This window comes from Chrysemys picta, chromosome 11 (assembly GCF_011386835.1).
Source record: "Chrysemys picta bellii isolate R12L10 chromosome 11, ASM1138683v2, whole genome shotgun sequence".
Taxonomy (NCBI): domain Eukaryota; kingdom Metazoa; phylum Chordata; order Testudines; family Emydidae; genus Chrysemys; species Chrysemys picta.
The window spans coordinates 30,984,010-31,004,821 of record NC_088801.1 but is presented as its reverse complement, the minus strand read 5'-3'; the positions used below and the strand labels follow the sequence as shown (position 1 = coordinate 31,004,821).

Here is a 20,812-nt window from a genome sequence, read left to right as displayed (position 1 = left end):
CATGCCTTCTGTTTGACGGGGTCTCCTTCTGATCCCTTACCCCAGATGACTCTTCCAAGGCATTCTCAGCAGAGATACCTGTACAGAGAGCCTGAAAGTGGTTGTTTACCTCTCTCTATATCTGGGGGTATATTGGTTCTCCTCCTTCTTCTTCTGGAGGTCAGACGCTGCCAGTTTTCTTCCCTATTCTTCAGTCTCCCCTGCAATGCCCTCTCTGATTCTTTGGCATGCTGTGCCCGCCCTACCAAATCCTGACTTCATTTTCTTCTTTTACATCAAGTCTTCATTTTCTCTGATGCAATGCAGGGTCAATAATTGGCTCTCTAATCCTTTAACCTTTTCTTCCAGTATGGAGACCAGCTTGCACTTCGTACAGATGAAGTAGCTTCTATCCCCCCGGGAGAAAGATAAAAACAGCCATCCATATTTTCTTCCTTATAATGTATCCAAAGCCTCTTGAGAGGATGTATTTACTGCTCGCAGAAGTCTGAAAGGCAAAAAATGTGGGGTCTATGGAGTAACTTAGCTTAAATCAGTATAAATACCAAATAGATTTACACCAGTATGTCTGAGATAAGAAACAAGTCGCTAACCTTTAGATGTTAAAATGACAGATGAAAAAACTATTTGTGAAACTTTTAGGACCCAGTCAGCGGAGCTATAAAGGAGCTCAGAGCCACCTTTGCCTCCCAGCATGAGCTATGCTAAGCCTGAGCTCAGTACAGCTCAGGATTGAGCCCAGGATATCTAAAAGTTAACTTGGTTGACCTTTAGTTCATAGTTCTGCTATGAAACAGGGGACAGCTAAATTAAACTAAACAAAGTCAGTCTGTACTAGAACAAAACCTATCAAACCATACAAAAACAAACTGCAAATTTTTGCATTTGCAGTATATCAATGTAACACTTTAACAGACAGCTCTGTTGTCTAATGTTAATGGATAACTACTCAAACATTCAGCACTCAAACTTTAAAAACAAGCTACTTGAGGCTGACAGCACACATTAGGAGTAACTGCACTGAAGCCAATGAAATCACACCAGAGGTCAGAATGATTTAAGTGAGCAAAGGGTGAGGCCTTTTGTATTGTTTTGTTTGTATTTAAAAGGACAAGAGGCACTTTACAATGATGTGTTGGTTGGCATTTTCTAACGAAAGAAATTCCCAATTTGTCAAAAGTGAAAAGGCTTGTGGAAGAGGAACAAATTCCCAGTTACAAAAAATGACATGAAGCATTTCAGTAATGTTGTTGTTCTGTTTCAACATTTTTGGAATGTAATGCTTAGGTATGTTTTGAATTTTTTTTATTTCAATTTTTTTTAATTGAACGTTAAATGTAAGTGTTGGAACAAAACATTTCAATCACTTGACACTAAAATGGTTTTGAACTTCATTTTGTGGGGAATTTTGAAAGTTTTGTTTGTCCCCTTCCAGAACAGAAAAAAAATGGCAATGCCATGCAGCTCTAGTGTTGGTATCATGTAGTACTGGGCAACAGGGCCAGTTTGACCTAGCCTCCTGCCCCCAGTTATGAGCTGCAGCACACCCGAGTTTCGCCTGAGAAGAAGATACTAATTGTGTCAAAGTAAAGAAGAACTTTTGGGATGTTGTAACCGAAAGCTTCCCTGTATTCACACCCTATTGTAATAATTTTTGGGCAAAATTTGGCTTGTGAGGTATAATTTAAAAATTAATAACACAATGATCATCAATATTCTTGTGTAATGTAGGTACGAAAAGCATATTAAGAGATATGAACATAAGCTGAAATTATGACTACAATGTGTTTGCCAGACAAGTCTAGGGAGGGGGCAAACAGATTTCTCAAAGACAAAGGACAAGCTGACCCCTCTAGCCAGGTGTCATCAACATTGATTGGCAATCACCTGTCAAGTGGTCATTCTTTGGCAATAAAGGGGGCAGGAGCAGAGCGATCTGCATTTTAGCAAACAGCAGCATGGAAGCTCTGTCACCACTAGACTCCATATCTCCACCCTGACACCTGGAAGGAACTTTATCTACAGGTAACCCTCAGGAAAATGCATTTTACACGGTGACTGGAGCATAAGAGTGAGGGGCAAAAACACCCCGAGCGCACTCTCTCTTTCACCTAAGAAAACAGAGGAGCCATCCCTTTGACTTTGGAAAGAGATCCTGACCTGAGAACTTGGTCAGCGATGTTGCTGGGAACCTGTGGTAAGGATTTTACCTTGAACCAAGTCTAGCTTTTTAAGTTTTAGCTACCATCTTTACTCTTCTTGTAACCATTTTTTTACTTTAATACCACATACTTTCATTCATTTAAAATCTATCCTTTTTGTAGTTAAATAAACGTGTTTTATTTTCAGTCTAAACTGATGCAGTATTGTGTTTAAACTGAACTGTTTGGTAACTCCAGTTAAAGTAGCTAACAGTTGCATATTGACCTTTTACAGGGGCAGCAAACCTTTAAATCTGAATAGTCCAGGAAAGGGCTGGACAGTGTAGAACACGTGTTTTTTGGGGAAAAAAATTGGGACTAGGAGTGTGTTGGGGGTCACCCTGCAAGTGGTAACCAAGGCCGGTGGAAGCCGGAGTGTGACTGGAGTGTTGCTGACAGGCGGCTGGGGTCAGAGTTGCTGGATCAGGGCTGCAGCTATACACAGATACTCAGGGTACGTCTTCACTACCCGCCACTTCGGCGGGTAGCAATCGATTTATTGGGGATTGATATCGCATCTCTTTAAGACACAATATATCGATCCCCGAACGTGCTCCCCGTCGACTCTGGAACTCCACCGGAGCGAGCGGCGGTAGCGGAGTCGATGGGGGAGCCGCGGCCGTCAGTCCCGTGCCATGTGGACCCCAGGTAAGTTGATCTAAAATATTTCGACTTCAGCTAGTTATTCACGTAGCTGAAGTTGCATATCTTAGATCGATTCCCCCCCCCCCCCCAGTGTAGACCAGCCCTTAGGGCGTGGCCTGCATGCTATTAGGCTGTTTGAGTGGCCCTGGTTCGGAACTACAACAGCAAAGCATTGTGAGGCACCCAAAGTTGTGGTGACACAGTCCCTCAGTGGTCTGGATTGCACACTGGAATGTGAAAGATGTGGACAAATGCCCACTAATACTGAGATGAGGCTTCCCCTATGCCAAACCCTTATGTGGGAGAGATGGGCACATCCCAGCCCCATAAAATGCCCCACCACAAGGAGATGGGATGGGAAGTTGCCCAGTGAAGATGCCAGAGGTGAGGGGGAACAAGCTTGCCATCCTCCCCCTAAACACATTCAATGGACCTTCTTCCCGAGAAAACTACAGGTAGAGCAAGCCTGTTTGGGGGTGGCTTCGGGGTATTTTGTGGGGAGACAAGCTGTTAGGGATTTCATAGGGGGAGCCTCCATAGATGTGAATTAATATTAATTTCCCACCTATACTACAAATTGGAATTGTATCGTTACAGAGTAAGGGATATTATGACTATGTTGTAGCTGGGCCCCCCTCATCAGCTGGGATTATAAAAGCCCTAAATTATTCTCTTTAACTGCCAAGGAATATTTAGTTTCACACGTGGCTCATCTTGTCACTAGACATGGATTTGTTGCTGTGATATACTACTGGTGTATCTGTGACAGTGCTCTTTTTATACTGAGGTTCTGGAACTTTCCAGGGTGTTTCCAATGTTTTTCTCACTACGATTATAATACACAATATAATTTAAGACATTGTTATTGTTCCTGGAGGGATTAGATTCCCTGAATATAGAAGCCTTATGTAAATGGTTTCCTGATATTCCTGTAATCAGGTATTGTATTAAATCTCTTGGAATTTAAGTTTTAGAAACAAGGCCCCCACCAATGCAGGGAATGTATCACATTCAATTCTGATTTCTCCCCAATACCCCGCCATCCACAAGCCCACTCCTGACTTAGCCTGGGACATAATGCTTGATTGAGGCTGTTAGATTTAATATACATTGTTATAACTTGCTGATACCTGTTGGTTGGTTGGTCTTATTGTCCTTGAATAGCCAGGAGATTTTGAGCTCTGTCTGATAAAAGAAACAGTTTTCTCGTGACACCGCCTGCTGTGTTCCTGACCCATGTTTGGATCAAGAGATGTTGAACGCTGTCTCGGGTACAGTAGAAATTTCAATATTGCTGTGAGCTACAGGCACTCTGATCTTTTTGCCTTTCTCAAAAGTGCTAATCAAATCGTTATCCAAACATGAAACTACACCCCAAACTAGAGGGGCCTGGATCTTCGGCAGCCACAAAGGTGGCTTTGCACTTCCATGGTTCTGGGCTGGATGTGCCAGTCTGGTCTCCTGGCATAATTTAAAGTAGACTCAGGGCTGCATTCAGTTACATTGGCTGTCAGTGACCCCAAGGAAGCAAAATGGGGGCGACTGGGGAATCACTGGGGCAAAGAGAGACCTGGCCACACCCCTTCCCTTGGCTGTGCTATGTACGCTAGTTCTGTGCCACGGGAGAAGGCCCCCTATGATCCTTCTGTGGTCAGGGCCGGCTCTAGGCACCAGCAAAACAAGCTGGTGCTTGGGGCGGCACACTTTTAGGGGCAGCATGGCTGGCGCCAGAATGCTGCCCCTAAAAATGTGCCCCGGCCGCCCTAGTTCACCTCCACTGCCACGGCGAGCGAAACAGCTGATTCGCACGCCGCTACTCGCCCTCCCTCCCAGGCTCTCAAACCTGGGAGGGAGGGGGAGATCCCGAGTGGCCGTTTCGTGCGCCGCTGCTCCCCCTCCCTCCCTCCTAGGCTTGAGAGCTTGGGGGGAGGAGGCAGGGCTGGGGATTTGGGGAAGGGGCGGAGTTGAGGCGGGGCCGGGGGTGGGGTAATTAAAGAACGGGGGGTGGGGTGTGGCCAAAATTGTTTTTGCTTTGGGCGGCAAAAATCCTAGAGCCGGCCCTGTCTGTGGTTGGCTTTTTAGTTCCACTTTGTAGTAGCAGTGCATCTGAAAGTGGCACGAAGAGAAGGGGGGAGCCTGGGCCAGAGCTCAGCTCAGCTAAGGTTAAACATTCTGAGAAGCCAGTGCCAGTCCTAATAGCAACACTGAAGTCTTTTATTTCCACTCTAGCACGGAGTGGCTTTCTAGGAATGGGAAACATTTCTCTGTATAAATAGATCCTTCATATCAAAGCCACATAAACCAAGATCCTTAATTCCATACAGGAAACACTGACCATAGAGGCACCATCTTTATAATTTCTTTAATAATAAAGCTGTGCTGTGCAGTGAAGCCCATTAACTATCTTGGATTTACATCCAGAAAGAAAATAGCTTTCTGCGCTTGTGTCTCAGTTACATTTACTTTTTGGCTATAACTACAGATGTTCTTTTGGGAGGGCTGCCAAAAGGAAAATGCAGCACCCTATTTCTTTGCACATTTGTTAGGACACACATCAAAGATCATTAGAGCAGGGGTTCTCAAACTGGGGGTTGGGACCCCTCAGGGGGTTGTGAGGTTATTACATGGGGGGGCGGGTCGTGAGCTGTCAACCTCCACACCAAACCCCGCTTTGCCTCCAGCATTTATAATGGTGTTAAATATGTGGGGTTTTTTTGTTTTTTTGTTTTTCCCCCCCATTTATAAGGGGGTGTGTGTCGCACTCAGAGACTTGCTATGTGAAAGGGGTCACCAGTAAAAAAGTTTGAGAGCCACTGGATTAGAGGCTTGTGCAGTGTCCACCAGTATGAGCTGAAGTGGGAATACTAGGTATCTTCTTTGTCTCCTCGTCAAAGGTTTTGAGCAGCCTTCCCATTAGCCCAGAGAGGGGTGGGGGGGTTACTAGTACATGAGATTAAATTGCCCCAGCTTCTCCAGGGCTATGTATATTTGTCATCTAAGAAACCAAAACAATGTTTAGAGCAGTGACTTAAGACAACTTTTCTGTGCTGTAAATGGGGATTTTTCTGAGTTGTGAGCCTTAATTATGTACCAGCTTGGAAACAGAACAAAGAGCAGAAGCTGTCAGCTAGATTCAGTGGTTCCGTACATGGTGGTAGTATAATATACATCACTAAGTGAATGTATAAATTACATGCCAATGGGATGGAGGGCAGGAATTGAAGCAGGAAAATCAACTGGCAGGAAAGTATGATAAAATAGTGGAAATCTGCTTTAGTTTATATCCTTTTACAGCTGTCTATTGCTTTTCCTACAAGGATATTGCTCCAGCCACCTCCTTAGCATGCAAGTTTCATCCACTAACTAACCAACCAACCTCTGGATTTGAATCTCTGTGTAGGGATCCAGTGAGCTAGAACTCGGTTGAGGGCTCAGGGTGACTGACACTTTCACACTGCCACCTGACAGCCACAGCAGAGCCATGATCAATGCGCTGTAAACTCTGGGAGACAAGGCACCACAGAAAATGCTTCCCATGGAAGACCCGATTGGCAGCACTCCATATGACCCCTGACTGGTCCAGATCACCTATTTAAGCATGGAGGGAGATCCAGGAAGCGGTCTGTGCAAGAAGGCAGATTCCTGACATGCTGCTGAGACAGACCCTGCCTTGTTTTTCCATCCTGGCCTTGTTCCTGTTCCAGCCCTGTCCCAGCCTGGCTCCTGCCCTGGACCCAGCTCTGCTCCTGCCTTCCCTGACTCCAGGTACCCCAGTTCTGACTCTCAACTGCGATTCCTGGCTCTGGTTTGACCCCAGGCTTGGGCATTCGGTTTCTGACTCTGGTTCTGACCCTTGGTTCCCTTTTCCTGGCTTCTTATTACTGTTCCACCTGCTAAGCTTGACTCTTGCTCCAACCACTAAGCATGACCACCCATGGCCCAGTTCCTGGCAGATTACACAGAGTACCTCTGGCCCCTCTGCAGATGATGCCCCAGTAGTAGGATGGAAGGGAAGGGTCTCCTACTGCCTAGGACACCCCGGGGCACTGGATCCGCAGGAGCAGGTCATCCATCTCCAGACAATGGTCCATGCTCTGTGGGGTCAGTGATGCAACTTTTGGCAGAAAAATCAAACCCTTCATGAACAAGAGGCACACTCACAAGAGGAGAACACTGTGCTCCAGGTGCACATGGTGGCCCTGCCTCCCAAACAGGGCCCTGTGGAGTCCCTACCTGAACATTTAGATGGAAACCAAAATTCACCAAAAATTCAGGGGATTCCTTAACCAGTGTCATCTACTTTTTATGCTCTATCCCTGGAACCAACCCCACCAATCAGGCCAATGTGGGACGGATATTCAGTTTGTGGACTGGTGAGACTCTGGGTTGGGCCTCTCCCTGGCTTGAGCAAAACAGTTCAATGCTAATGGACTCAAACACCTTATTTTGGCTTTTTCCTCAATTTTCAATGATCCCTATTACACGTGGTCAGCTGAAGCTGCCCAGCAGAAGCTCTGACAGGGACAGTGGCCATCCGACTCTCATGCTGCACACTTTCAATGGCTTACAAAAGACCCTGAGTGGAATGAGGCAGCCCAACTGCACCAATTTCAATTAGGACTAAGCAAGGAGATCAATGATGAGCTAGCCTGCATGGAAACTCCTGCAAACGTGGATGCTTTGATTGATCTAGCCATCCATTTTGGCAATTGGCTGAGCAAGGAGAGAGAGAGAGAGAGCAAAAGTGGGGAGTTATGCCATTGCCTTGCCCCATGTCCTGTGACAATAACCCCAAGCTTGACTCCCAAACCACACAGGATGACCTGGCCCACTGGTGCTTGACTGCCAAGGAAAAGGAACGACTTTAGCACAACAACCTACTGTGGTAAGCCAGCACATGTCCTGGCTTCGTGCCCGCCATAGAGCCCCGCCAGCAGAGAATCAGGAAACAAATGTGCCCAAAATCTGAAGGGGCCTAGTCTGGATGCAGTCAGGATGACCCCAAGACCTGACAGGAACCTGTTCAAGCCACTCGGGCCCTTGCTACATCTTTGAATGCAGATCCGGCATTCCAGGTGAGGCCAGGCAGATCCATCGCAGTGGGTGCTCATAGATTCTGGCAACACAGACAACTTTATAGATTCTGAGACTATCTGGGCCCGGTGAATCCCCACAAGCAGAAACCTACACCAGATCTTGTGGAAACCATAGACGAACCCTTTTATCCTAGGGACCAGTGACTCAGGAGACCATGCAGTAATCCAGGGCCCCTGGGAGGTGATGCAGTTCAGTGTGATTTGTTCCCCACATTTCCCCCTGATTCTTGGGGCCAGATGATTGGTACAGTATGACCTCCATGTTCTCTGATGGGAATGGAAAGTCAGCTTCCTTTCTGAGCATTGCCAACAAGTCTACCTACATGTCATCACTGAGTCATTGGATCTGGGAGACCACTCCAGACAGTGTCAAACCCACCCTTGAGCAAATCCCAGATCGCAGCAGTTGGCACCCTCTCCCCAGAAGGCATTAAGATTGACCCATAAAAGGTGGAAGCCATTTGCAACTGGGCAGTCACCTGGAGTACCTAGGAGGAGCAATGCTTTCTAGACTTTGTAATTTTTTTATTGGCATTTTATCCCAAATTTTCAGGGCAAATAACCCCTGTGGCAGCCCTCCTTCACAAAACTGCAACACTTGTCTGGTTGCTTGAAGTCAGCATGCCTTTGAACAGCTCAAAGTGCTTTAACCACTGCACTCATCCTGGTGCACCCAGACTCAGTTTAAGCATTTATTTTGGAGGCTGATGCATCCAACATAGCCATTGGGGCTATGCTCTCCCAGAAACATGGACCCTAGAAGTTGCTGCACCTGTGTGCTTACTATTCTTGTAAGTTCACCCCAGTGGAGCAAAATTATGAGATCCTTAAAGAATGCTTGTGATCAAGACTGCATTGAGGAATGGTGCCATTACCTTGAGGGGGGCCTAATACCCAGTGAAAGTGTACACATCACAAAAACAGAGTATTTACACAAGACCAGGGCACAGAACCAAGAACAGCTCAGGTGGGCTTTATTCTTCTCTTACTTTGATTTTATGATCACCTACCATATGGGAACTGAAAACAGTAAGGCCGATGCTCTGTTCTGCATGGGGGAATGTTACAAAAGAGAAGAGAGAACTAACCAGGAACAACCTTAGCTCCTCGAGCCTTGCAATTTTCTTAATGCCTCACTACATAAAGATCTGGTCACCACAATTCTGTCAGCTTTATGGTATGACCCACTAGTCAAAGAGGTGACATACTCCCTAGAATGGTCAAGAACCAGAACCAAGAGGCAATATTTCAAGTGGGGTGGAATAATATATGGCAATGGTCACGTATGTTTTGCCAGGGCGTCCCTGGTGGGAGGTCCTGCAACTGTGTCATGACAACACCCTAGTAGGCCATTTTAAAACCGCAAAACCCATTTTCTAGCCTCCTGTTTCTTTTTTTATGTTAACAGTTGTTATAAGGATCTAGGGGTGGAGATTTGCGGTTTTGGTAGGCTGAGAACCCAGGATTGTTGGGGTGCTGGGTCTCTGACTTCCTCGTCATCCCCAGTGGAGCTAGATGAAGCAACACTTCATCAATCCTGGAAGGTCAGGCCCCACAGAAAGTCCTATCAGAACACCACTGGTGTGCAGTTGCTTGATTGGCTTGCACCCACTACTTACGCCAGGATGTGACCTAGAAGGGCTGTCTAAGCAACCATTCAGACTCTGTTCTTGCCACATCGGACCACACTCTTGCCTGAATCCTGAAATCTGCATCTAACTCCTGTTTCCAGATTCTGCTCTGCCTCATTCCTGCCCTTGCTCTGTTCCTGCCTTGCTCCTGCTGCATGCCTGATCCTTGCCTTGTCTCTGGCTCCAGCCCTACGCTCCACTCTGCTCCTGACCATTGCCTTCTGATCCTGACTCATCTTCTGGTTACCAACTCCAACTTGACTCCCAACCACTTCTCCCAGCCCCTCCCAATAGGCCAGACTGCCTGCATGCTGGTTCCTAGCACTAGCCATCTGTGCGCCTGTACCAAGTTCCCATGCACTAAGCTGCTGAGCACCCTTGTTCCCCTAGAAACTCTGTCCAGGCTCTGCACCACTGTCACCATGTACTTCATTGTAGAACTCTTTGAATCCAATGGTTATATGCCAGTATTTGATGGTCAGGGATCAATTGATCAAGGTGGCACATTTTGTCGCTTCTGACCATTTGCCTTCCACCAAGAAGGCTGCTCAGCTCCTAATGATTCAGGTCATCTGCCTCCATGGGCTTCCTGACAGTGTCAGTTCAGATTGAGGGCCACAGTTCATCTCATGCTTCTGGTGTGAGGCCCTCTGGTTACTAGATGTCCAAGCCTGTGCCCCCTTGACATATCATCCTCAGAGGGATGACAGGACAGGAAGAGTGAATCAAGTCTTAGAGCAATATCTAGAATGGTCTGTTAACTATCACCAACATGACTGGTCTAGCCTTCAGCCTCACCCTGAGTTTATGCACAATAATGCCAACCATGCTTCCATGGGCAGAGCACACTTTTCCCAGGTAAGGGTTCCACCTGCGATTCCACCCTGCGCTACTGGTGGCCTCCCTGAACCTGGCAGCGGCCAACTTGGTTCAGCAGATTTACCATATTCAGGAAAGGTAAGAGTCCACCTCAAGGATGCCAAGAAGGCTTACAAACTGTACACAGACCATAGACGATAGGAGAGACCAACTTTTTCAGTGGGCCAGAAAGGATTGGCTATCTGCCAAAAATCTCCACACGAACAGGCCATCTCACAAATTAGACCATCAGTTCCTCAAACCTTATTGAATTTGTCAGAAAATCAATTCCATTATGCTCAAACTCTCCTTACCTAGGTCTCTCAAGATGCATCCTGTCTTTCATGTTTCCCTCCTAAAGCCACACATGGAAAACCCATTCCCCAACAGGATGCAGCTGCTGCTGCTGCTGGTTCCAGTTCAAGATCACAAAGAATATGACATCCAAGCCATATTGGACTCCAAATTGAAATGGGGCAGGCTGTGGTATTTCATAGATTGGGGAGGCTGTGGTCCTAAGAACCTGCTAGTTATGTCCATGCCCCTGAACTGGTGGATAACTTTCACAGGGATCACGCAAACAAACCTGGCCCAGTGACACTCCAGGGACACCCTTGAAGAGGTGGGGAGACGTAAGGATCCGGTGGGCTAGAACCCAGTCAGGGCTCTGAGTGACTGACACTTTCACCAGACCTCCATCTGGTAGCCATGGCACAGCCAGGATCAATGCACAGTAAACCCTCGGTACCACAGAAAGTGCCACCCCCGGACTTCATAATTTAAGCATGGTGGGAGTTTCAGGAAGCTGTCTGTGCGACAAGCCACAGGTCCCTGGTCTGCTGTGGAGACAGACCCTGCCTTATTCCTGCATCCTTGCTTGGTTCCAACCCTGTCCCAGCCTTGCTCCTGCCCCAGACCTAGCTCTGCTATGGCTTTCCCTGACTGGGTTCTGACTCTTGGCTCCAATTTTGGCTCTGACTCTTGTTTGACCTTTGGTTCAGGCATTTTGCCTCTGCCTCTGATTTTCAGCTCCATCACTACCTGGCATAAATCACTATCCATTCTGATCTGGAAACATTTTACACCTGCTTTGCGCAAAAGCAAATGTCACTAAAAGAGCCAAGACACTGGAAAATCAGGCCCTGTATGTGGCACTTATTTGCATGTGTAACCCACTGGTCTCATGGGTTACATGTCCCCCTCTGTCTGATCCACTATCATGTGCACTCTTGCTCTAGTCAAGAGCCAGCACAGGACCTGTTTCTAACTATACTGTGTATTTCTGAAATAGAAGAATGTGAACAATACTTTAACTTTTAGCATTGGGATGCTGAAAGGTAAAGCTCAAAGGAAAGAGCGATCAGATAGTTGTAATAAGTGCTGTGGAAACCAAATTGTTAAGCGTCTTGCATTTGAATGTAAAACCATATAATCTGTCACCTGAATGCTAATTGCACTGCAGTATATATGAAAATATGTTTTTAAATGTCTTAATTATGTTTATAAAAACAATAATTTAAGCTCCATCAAATAAAGCACAGGACCAATCCTTTAGAAGTAAATAAACCTCTTTGCTCATCTGTAGTATTATAGGAGGCTAAAAGAGAGAGAGAGCTTTTTATAAGCTGTTGCCCAATAAGAATTAATGTTTTAGAGCCATTGGCCCCATCCAAGTCCTTTGCATTGCTCCAGTGCAAAGTAGTCCTAAAGTCTTTAAGAATTGCCCCTGAGTAGGTGGTGAATCCTTGGGGATTCCCCCGGCACATGGGAAACTGAGTCATATAGAGCAGCTGTATTTGCTTCTGCACTGACCTCACCTAGTCCACCTTCTTGTAGTGAGGTGATGAAGAGGAAAGGGCAATGTAGCTGGGCATCCTTACACTCTGCAGACCCCCAGCTGCAAAACAGCTACTCAGGAACAACGGAGAACAATCTTGAAGCTCTGGGACAGTGCAGATTGGACTGCTGTACTGGGGCCACAAAGGTAGTTTTAAAGTACCTGTGATGGGTTATTCCCATCACCTGTTAGATGAGGGGTTAAGCACCCATTAGTGCCCCTGTGACTGATTGCTTCCTGACAGAGGAGATGGAGCTAGGTAAAGATAATTAGGCACCTGGGCCTTATAAGGAACTGGGAGTGATGGGAACTCAGCAGGGAGAGACTGCTAAGGTGACAGCATACTACTGCAGAGAGGAAACCCCCCAGGGAGTAGGTCAGTGGAGAGCTCTGAGACAGGGTTTAAACAGACAAGAAGCTAACTAGGAGGATCCACAGGAAGTAGGTTAGGTTCCTGTAGGGGAGGCCCTGAGGTAGGATCAGTAAAAGTAAAGCCTCAGGGGGAAGACTTATGAGTTCAGTAGAGAAGAGAGAAGCTAAAGGCCTGAGAACCAAAATGAGGCTGTGTTAAGCACCAACTGTGGAGAAGTAGCACAAGAAGGCTTGGAGGTAAGAAAGCAGCATATCTGGAGAAGCAGACCTTGCTGCTTACTACAGGGTCTCTGGGCTGGAACCCTGGGTTCTTCTACCAGCCTTTAAAGCAGGGGCATGTAAGCGCAACATAAGCAATATTGAGCCCAGGGAGTACCTGAAGACTGACCCCCAAAGGATGGGCTGAGGAATAGCCCAAGAGAAGGGGCTGGAGGCTTTTTCATGTTGGAACCATTTTGTGAACTTTCAGTTGGACCTTCTTGTTACCTTGGAAGGAAACTGAACTTTACATGACTTGACTGGAGGACAGAGCCACAGAAGACCCAATGAGAGGCAAATGACCTACAAGAGGTGCCAAAGATGAGGTCCCTTTGCAGCGTTGCACCCTTACATCAGTCGGTGCTATGGGTGGTGATTATTGTATGTTAGAGTCTTTGCCACCTCTCCTAGTCCTTAGGTGCACTGAGCACAGCGCAGCTGGACCAGAGGATCTGTCCCACAGCCTCACTTTGTATAAAGTTTCTGTTTCTAGACTTCAGTCCTCTTCTCCTCTGTTTTGTGTTAAAGGTTTAGGGTGAAATCCTGGCTGTAAAGTCAGTGGAGCCAGGATTTCACCCCTATTGTTCCTCTGAAGTAGATCCAATACTAGAGCCTATTACAATCTATTTTTGTGCATTGACTGTTTCTCTCAAATTTTAAATATTACTAATCAAAATGTTCAACTTAATTATTTTGTTGATCAGTAGTTCTAGGAGGCATTAGTGAGTTCTGCAAGTATTGATTGCTATGGTCTGAATTAATAAAGAACCTTATTTACATCCTGGCTTTTCTGTTTTTGAGAGTTCAATTATGGAGAATACTTTCTGGCTTCTTCACAGTGTGGAGACTGTAGGGAGTGAAGAAGATGTAATAAATGGAACTGAGTTCCTGCTTTCAAGGAAAGAAAACTAACCTATCAAACAATAACTTTGTCAAGCCTTTTCTTAGCACAATAAGTGAAAGCCAATCAAATGTCTCTACAAATACAGTAGAACCTCAGAAATATGAACACTAGAGTTACGTATTGACCAGTCAACCACACACTGAGTTTGGAACCAGAAGTACACAATCAGGCAGCAGCAGAGATTTAAAAAAAACCAAGTGCAGTACTGTGTTTAGACATAAACTACGAAAAGAAAAGCAGCATTTTTCTTCTGCATAGTAAAGTTTCAAAGCTGTATTGAGTCAATGTTCAGTTGTAAATGTTTGAAAGCACAACCATAATGTTTTTGTTCAGAGTTATGAACAACCTCCATTCCTGAGGTGTTTGTAACTCTGAGGTTCTACTGTAATGCCTAAATAAAATGCTTCACCTGTCACCTAAATGCAGTCTGCTCTGGGTTGGAATGTGGCAGCTGTTTAACAGTGCACAGCAACACAACCACTTTAAGACAGGCAGTGATTAAGAATACCATATCCAGTGAAAACCCCAGGGCAATTTAGGTTGGTAGAATTTAATTGTAACATGCCTTATACAAGAGAGGATACAGGACTCATCTATAATACATTATAAAGGGGATTCTTTATTGAGACCACTGGAGTCCAACAAGAGCATGTAGTTGTCTAACTCCCAGACTATTTGGTGTAGCTTGTGCTACCTAATGTCACTATACTGAATCTCCTGAAGTCATCCCCTGGATTAAGCAGTCATGGAAAGACATGTTGACTGCAATACAGTAATTACATATGCTATGATTTGACCAAGACATCTGGATTACAACCCCCTACTGTTAGGAAAACTAAACGAAAGCATGCTGGTTCAGTCGCTGCCCAGACAAACAAGGACCATGTTCACTTCTCAGAAGAACAAAGCTGTGAAGATAGTACAAGACAGAAAATGGTGGAAAGACTTCATTCAGCCCCATCATCACGGCTGAGCTGACAGGTGGGATCAAAGAGAATGTCTTTAAAAAAAGTGAAGATATTTAATGATCACAAGTGCTCAGGACTGTAGTTTTAGGTCTGACCCAAAACCGAACAATTTCACCACCATGGTACCTCCTACCACTATGAAGTGGTTTTGAGTTAGTTGATTCAGGAGAAAGTGGTGATTGAATAGGAGGCACTCAATCATTATCCCCTACAGGCAACATGATGGCATTTAGATAGGACTCCATTCAAGCTTCCAACCTGATCATTGGTGTTAGATCTCTCACAAAGTCACAGCAAACCTTGTTAGGTTTGGAGGATATAAATCCATCTTGCTTTTCCATGTTTATATTAGTTGGATTATTAAGCAGCGACTCATTTCTTCCTTGATTTAAATCCTCCAGAGCATCTGAGGTATTTAATATAATCTAACATTGTTCTAGTTTTGTAACTTCATTTGTCCAGATCTAAATGTTCTCGATAGGTTTTTTTATCTGAAACAGCTGATGTTAAAATGCCCCTAAGAGAAGCATATAAATTTATCATAGAAATGGGTGAGTTGTTACAATAAAATAGAACTAACAGGTACATTCTCACAGAAGATGAGTCAGACTTGAACGTGTACACGGACTGAGAGTTTAGTTTGTTTTGCTTGTCGTTTTCATTCTTTGTTGTTGCCTTAGTTTCATCTGGGATGGAAGTACCACTAGACCTGTCATCCCACTGTTCTGGACCTAAGATGAAACCAGGGAATATTGGCTTGAAGCTGATATATTGTGACACCAGGTATTATTATTTTTATATTGTGATAGTGCCATGGGGCACTGTACAGAAATCATACAAAGAAAGTCCCTGCTCCAAAGAGGTTACAGTCTAAATAGAGAAGACAGCCTAGTGCTGTGGGAAAGGGATAGACTGGCAAGCCAAGTGTCTGAGGCAATGATCTCAGGTCCATGGTTTTAGTTCCATGTTCTGTTTTTAATATAAAGCCCTTCTCTCTTCCCATATGCCCTGCTGCTCTAATCTAAACACTTCCCCCATCTTGCTAGCTGCCTCAGCTCCCCCTCTTCTGTACAGCAAGCCCTCTCTCTACCCTCCCACCCCAAAAAACAATCAAAAAAACAAAAACCCTGAGGGCTGAGTGTGAAAACCAAAAAATGAAACTGGTGCCTTTTGGTTGTCTGTCTTAATTCAGCATTCAAAAGATGGGATAGGGCAATGGCCCTCCTGATGGCTCTGTCCTGGAGTCTGACATGAATTTAACCTAAAGGGGCTAGAAGCCTCTAAATAAGATGCTGAAATTATGGATGTACAGCCTAAGTGAACCTCCTCACCTGCTTGATTTGCCCATCACTAGCAACCTGAACCAGCCCCTGACTATAGCTGCACCTCTCCTCAGGAGCAATAAGTCTCACTTAGATGCACCTGGAGGCTTGTCTACATGGTGAGGTAATGGAGGCTAAGAGGTGTGATTTCTGAAGCAAACTAAGATGTTGTGCACTAATTGGTCTGTATAGACCCTCCTAGTGCACTTTTATGTAGTGCTGTTTGAAACGTTACTATGTCAATGCATGCTAGGGAACCTTCAGTGTTCACACAGGGTCTATGTGGACTAATGAAGTTGCAGCCCATTGGAGTGATTTAGAAATCACAGCCCTGCAAAGTGCATTTACCCAAAAGTGTAGACAGGCCCTGAGCACCTAGCCCCAGGTGTGAATGGTGGACTAGGATCATAGGTTCACTTTCTCACTGGGGCCTTTAAAAGGTCCATATGGCAATTAGGTGCCACTCCACAAATATTTTGAGAAAGTGAATTTAGGTACTGTATGACAGATCAGTCACTCTCTAGAGCACATAGCCTAATTATCTAAAGTGATATTAGACTCTCCCATTACTGTACTACTCTATGGACAATCCAGCAGATTTGAAAAAATACTCCAGTTAACATATTTGCTTCCAGGGCAACATAAATATTACAAAGTTTAATCATTTTCCAAGAGCAATCCAGCCGCAATAAATTATCTGCTCTTGAGGTCAGTTGGGGCTTTATCAATTGCTTCAGTCAGTGAGCTGCACACACACTGGAATGTGTGAGGAAAATGAGTCAGATAAACTCAGCCTCTTCAGTTCCATTATAATACCTATTTACTTGCTGAACTCTGACAGGCTGCTTAGCCCTGTATGGAGCTAAATGGGGAAGTAATCTTAAATATTCAGTGTTACAAAGGTGTCTTTTGAAAGAGTCATTTCCAGCTATTTTTTGTTCAAGAGACACCCACCCCCCCAACCCCCGTAATGTTTTTGAGCATAGTGCAATCTTTGGACCTTCTACCTATAAATATTAACAGCCTCTTTTATCTTTTTTTTTTTTTTTTTTTTTTTTTTTTTTTTTTTTAATCCAGCTATCTACACACACGAGCACCCTTAACAATCCCTCTCCTTTTCCTTCGTGCCCAGCAATGATTGCCATGGGGATTTTGCAGTTGTACTGGAAGTCCAAAGAGGCATGTGTTGTGTCAGAGGACACCCTGAAGACACACTATTCATTACACAAACTCTTTATCAAATGGAACAAGGAAACAAAAACACAACACACAGCTGCAACATTCCTATGCCTGATTCTTCCCAGCCTCCACCCTCTATTGTAGCCATGTTATTACCAGTCAAGGGCTTGAATACCACAGGGATGGGTATTCACAGTATAAAACCTTAGATTAAAGAAGAAAAAAAATGTACCGTATCTAGGCTTATCACAATCTTCCTATCGCTCACTTATGGGCACTCTTTGCACCCCTTTTCTGATGTGAGCCTGAGTCCAGGCCTTAGGTTGGACTTATGTTCAGACCCATTTGATTGCAAAATCCAGTCTGAATTAATATCAAATGCTTAAAATGGCTGCCCCCATTCATGTTCAGGAGCCATGTTGACCCACTCCCTCCTGCCCTTTTAACTGGATGTAGACTAGAATTGGTTGAAAAACTTTGAAATTCAAAAATGTGTGGTGGAGGGGAAAAAAACAAAAAAATGTTGAGGAAGTATGTTCCCATTTCCCCCCGAACCTTTCCTGCCTGTGTCCTTCCAGTGCCAAGCTACTTCCTCTCCATTTGTCCCTAACTATTAAGCAAAAGGGAAGAGGAGGAGCCTCCTTTACTTCATCCTTACCCTGATGCCCTGACTCTCTTTTCCATCTTGTCTAGCTTTCTCCCTTGGCCTTCTCTCCTCCATAGCAGTGCTCAATATCTGGATTGCCACTAAGTCTCTGTCAAGCGCTCATGATAGATAGTTGGCACCCAACAATTCTGATAAAGAACAACTTGTCACACTTGTAATGGATTTCATAGCTTTCTTTGCTATGTTTGTCATTAATTACCAATGACAAATGGAGATTCGCGTTTCAACCAATTTTGCGCACTCAAGGTTCATTTCCTTATCTGATTTGATCCTGCAATGAAATCTTAATGGTAGAGTTGATATGTCTCTGGAAGGAAAGCGATTTCCAGCCAGTGCTCCTTCACAAAAAGACAGGGCCTGTCACTGTCACAATCCTTTTTATAGCCATGTATTGTCAAAAGATAATGGACGTTAGCCTAGAACTCTGGATCCACCTTTTAGGCATAACCCTGTACCACTGATGCATTTGGAGGACTTGAATAGGAGCAGGATCAAGACTTTTCTCAGGAAATGTGCTGTGTGTGCTGGTGATCTTCACAAGGCGCCTAATGGGAGAAGAACTTGCCATCAGCTCTGGACTAGCTGTGGTGGTGCAGTATGAGCCCCTGATCCACAAAGAGGAAGGCAGAGATGTTGTGGATTGATCCATGTAGCAGCAGATCCACTAGCCTCACCCCTGCTGTACCCCCGATCCCATGACACACAGACAATGAGGGCACTCTAATGGAATAAGGCTTTACCACACAAACCATGAGTATCTGCTGTGTACCCTTCCCAAAATCCTAGCCTTGCCTCTATACAGTAGAACCCACACTGGCTCAGCAGTGCAGGGGCCCTTCATACTGCTGAGGAAGGAGCTGAAAAATATCGCCCACGGTTTTGTTTTGTACATGTTTCATTTTCCCAGCTTGGCTCCAGTACATGAATTCTGCTTTACAGCCAGGGATCTAACATAATTAACTAAGCAATAAGCCTCTGCGCCCTAGAACATGTCTAGCCTTTCAGCTTAAGGGTTCTCCTATCACACCCTCTGCTTTCTAAGTAGTCTGCATCTTGATAAACACCACTGTTCCTGGGGAGGGTAAGCATGTAACCATGGGGTGTTGGAAGACTGTCCTCCCTCCAAATTAGAGATGGGCTAAATCAGACACTTGAATCCAAACCCATTATTCATATAGGGGGGGCTGGGTGTTCAGATTTGATTCCCTTCCTGTTTTGGCTCTGGGTCAGATCCCAAACTGGATGAGGTCTCTCTTCTGGTCCCAGTTTTTTATGTGGCTGCAGTCTAGCAGGAGCAACTTGTAAGATCTCACTGTCATGAGATCTATACTGATTCTGAAGCCCTGATCTGGCCTTCAACCCAAATGATAGACTCGGGGTTAGATTTGGGCTAGCACCAAACCTACCCAGACCATCTGTAGCTGAGACATGGGGGAGTTTCTGTACTGGAAAACTACTTTGGAAATTGGAGAGTTTCTCTTCCATAAAGGAACTACAGACCGTACCTCTTAAATCTTTTCCTTCCTCATGCAGTTCCCTCCTCCATCATGTATCTTTCCTTTATCTGCCGCAGTGGTGGGGCTGGATGTCCAAATTCTAAGTGGAGCTTATGCTAACATTGTGGGTGATGGATTTCTTCTTCCTTTTCACCTTGGATTCTTAGTCAGGAACCAGTGTTAGAAATGTTTCCATGGGCAAATCAGAAAGCATTTCCTTTAAAAACCGAATCTAACCGCAGTTAGATTAATGAAAACCTAAACGCTGGGTGGTTTATGGAGCACACAGATGAAGCAGTCACATCCACACGTCAAGTGTATTTTCAAAGTGGAGCATAGGGTTTTAGCCACATGACTCCCCATTAATGTTAATAGGAACTGCACAGCCAAATCCCTGCATGCTGCTTTGATAATGTAGTGGCATATGTTTAAGATGTGCAGATTGAGTTGACATGGACTCTTATCTCTTCAGTGTTTCTACTGACTCCTTCACTAGTGTATTTATTGAAACATCATGTACTTGTCCCTTTCATTTTTGTTCAAAGCCCATGGTGGTGTATGTTCAATTAAAGGAATCTGAAAATCAAATGACTAGAGATATGAGAGATGGGGGGGATCCTCTGGGTTTACTACAGGCACCACACAGTTTTCAGCAGAGATTTCTGCACTGAGTAAATAAATCATCTCCATGAGCAAAATGCCCTTCTGGGCTGATTACTGTCATTCTCTTGGCCAGGATCTGCTAATGTATTATGAAAACTGCTCTGAAATCCCTTTTGCAGAGGGCCAGATTCTGCCACCCGTACTTATGTTAAGTAATCCCTTGCTGTAGTCCCATTGATTTCAATGGGATTACTGTCAGAATAATGTGTACTCCCAGATTTGAACAGGGAGCCATAGTCTGGTGCAGAGACATTACTGTAATTTTAGTAACACCCCTTTCAAGTCAACCACCTGATATAATAATTCATGGTTGTTAGCTCTTTGGATACACAGTTCTGTCACTGGGCTTTTGTTTGTTTGACAATTTTACATCAGGTGTTACTATTAAAAAAAACCTAGTTGCTTTTCTAAACTAAAGACTTTATGTAATTGGATTGTAAGGAAACTTGTAGTATTGCTTAATTTGATAGGGGTTGCAATTATTTTTGTATGACAAGCCAGCTCCACTCTTTTTTTTTTTTTTTTTTCCATGCCCTACTTTTTGGGGCCACTCTTCTTTTTAAGACCTAAAGCATTTTACAAACCACGATATGGTCGTTTAACATTATACTCTGTACAGGGTGTTTGCAATGCAGCCTCCTTTAAATGGATGCTAAAGCTTGCCATCTTGTGGTCTATATGATAACTGCTATCACTTTCAGGTTTTCTGTGTTTT

At 44.7% G+C, this 20,812-nt stretch overlaps 1 long non-coding RNA gene across 1 annotated transcript; it reads left to right on the top strand.

Annotated features, from left to right (window-relative positions):
* Nucleotides 1–364: 364 nt before the first annotated feature.
* LOC135974332 (uncharacterized) lies at nt 365–20,567 on the top strand. The gene is made up of 5 exons (XR_010591570.1): nt 365–1,072; nt 2,026–4,117; nt 6,247–12,877; nt 15,451–15,553; nt 17,170–20,567. It is a non-coding gene; the product is annotated as an uncharacterized LOC135974332 (long non-coding RNA).
* The last annotated feature ends 245 nt before the right edge of the window (nt 20,568–20,812 follow it).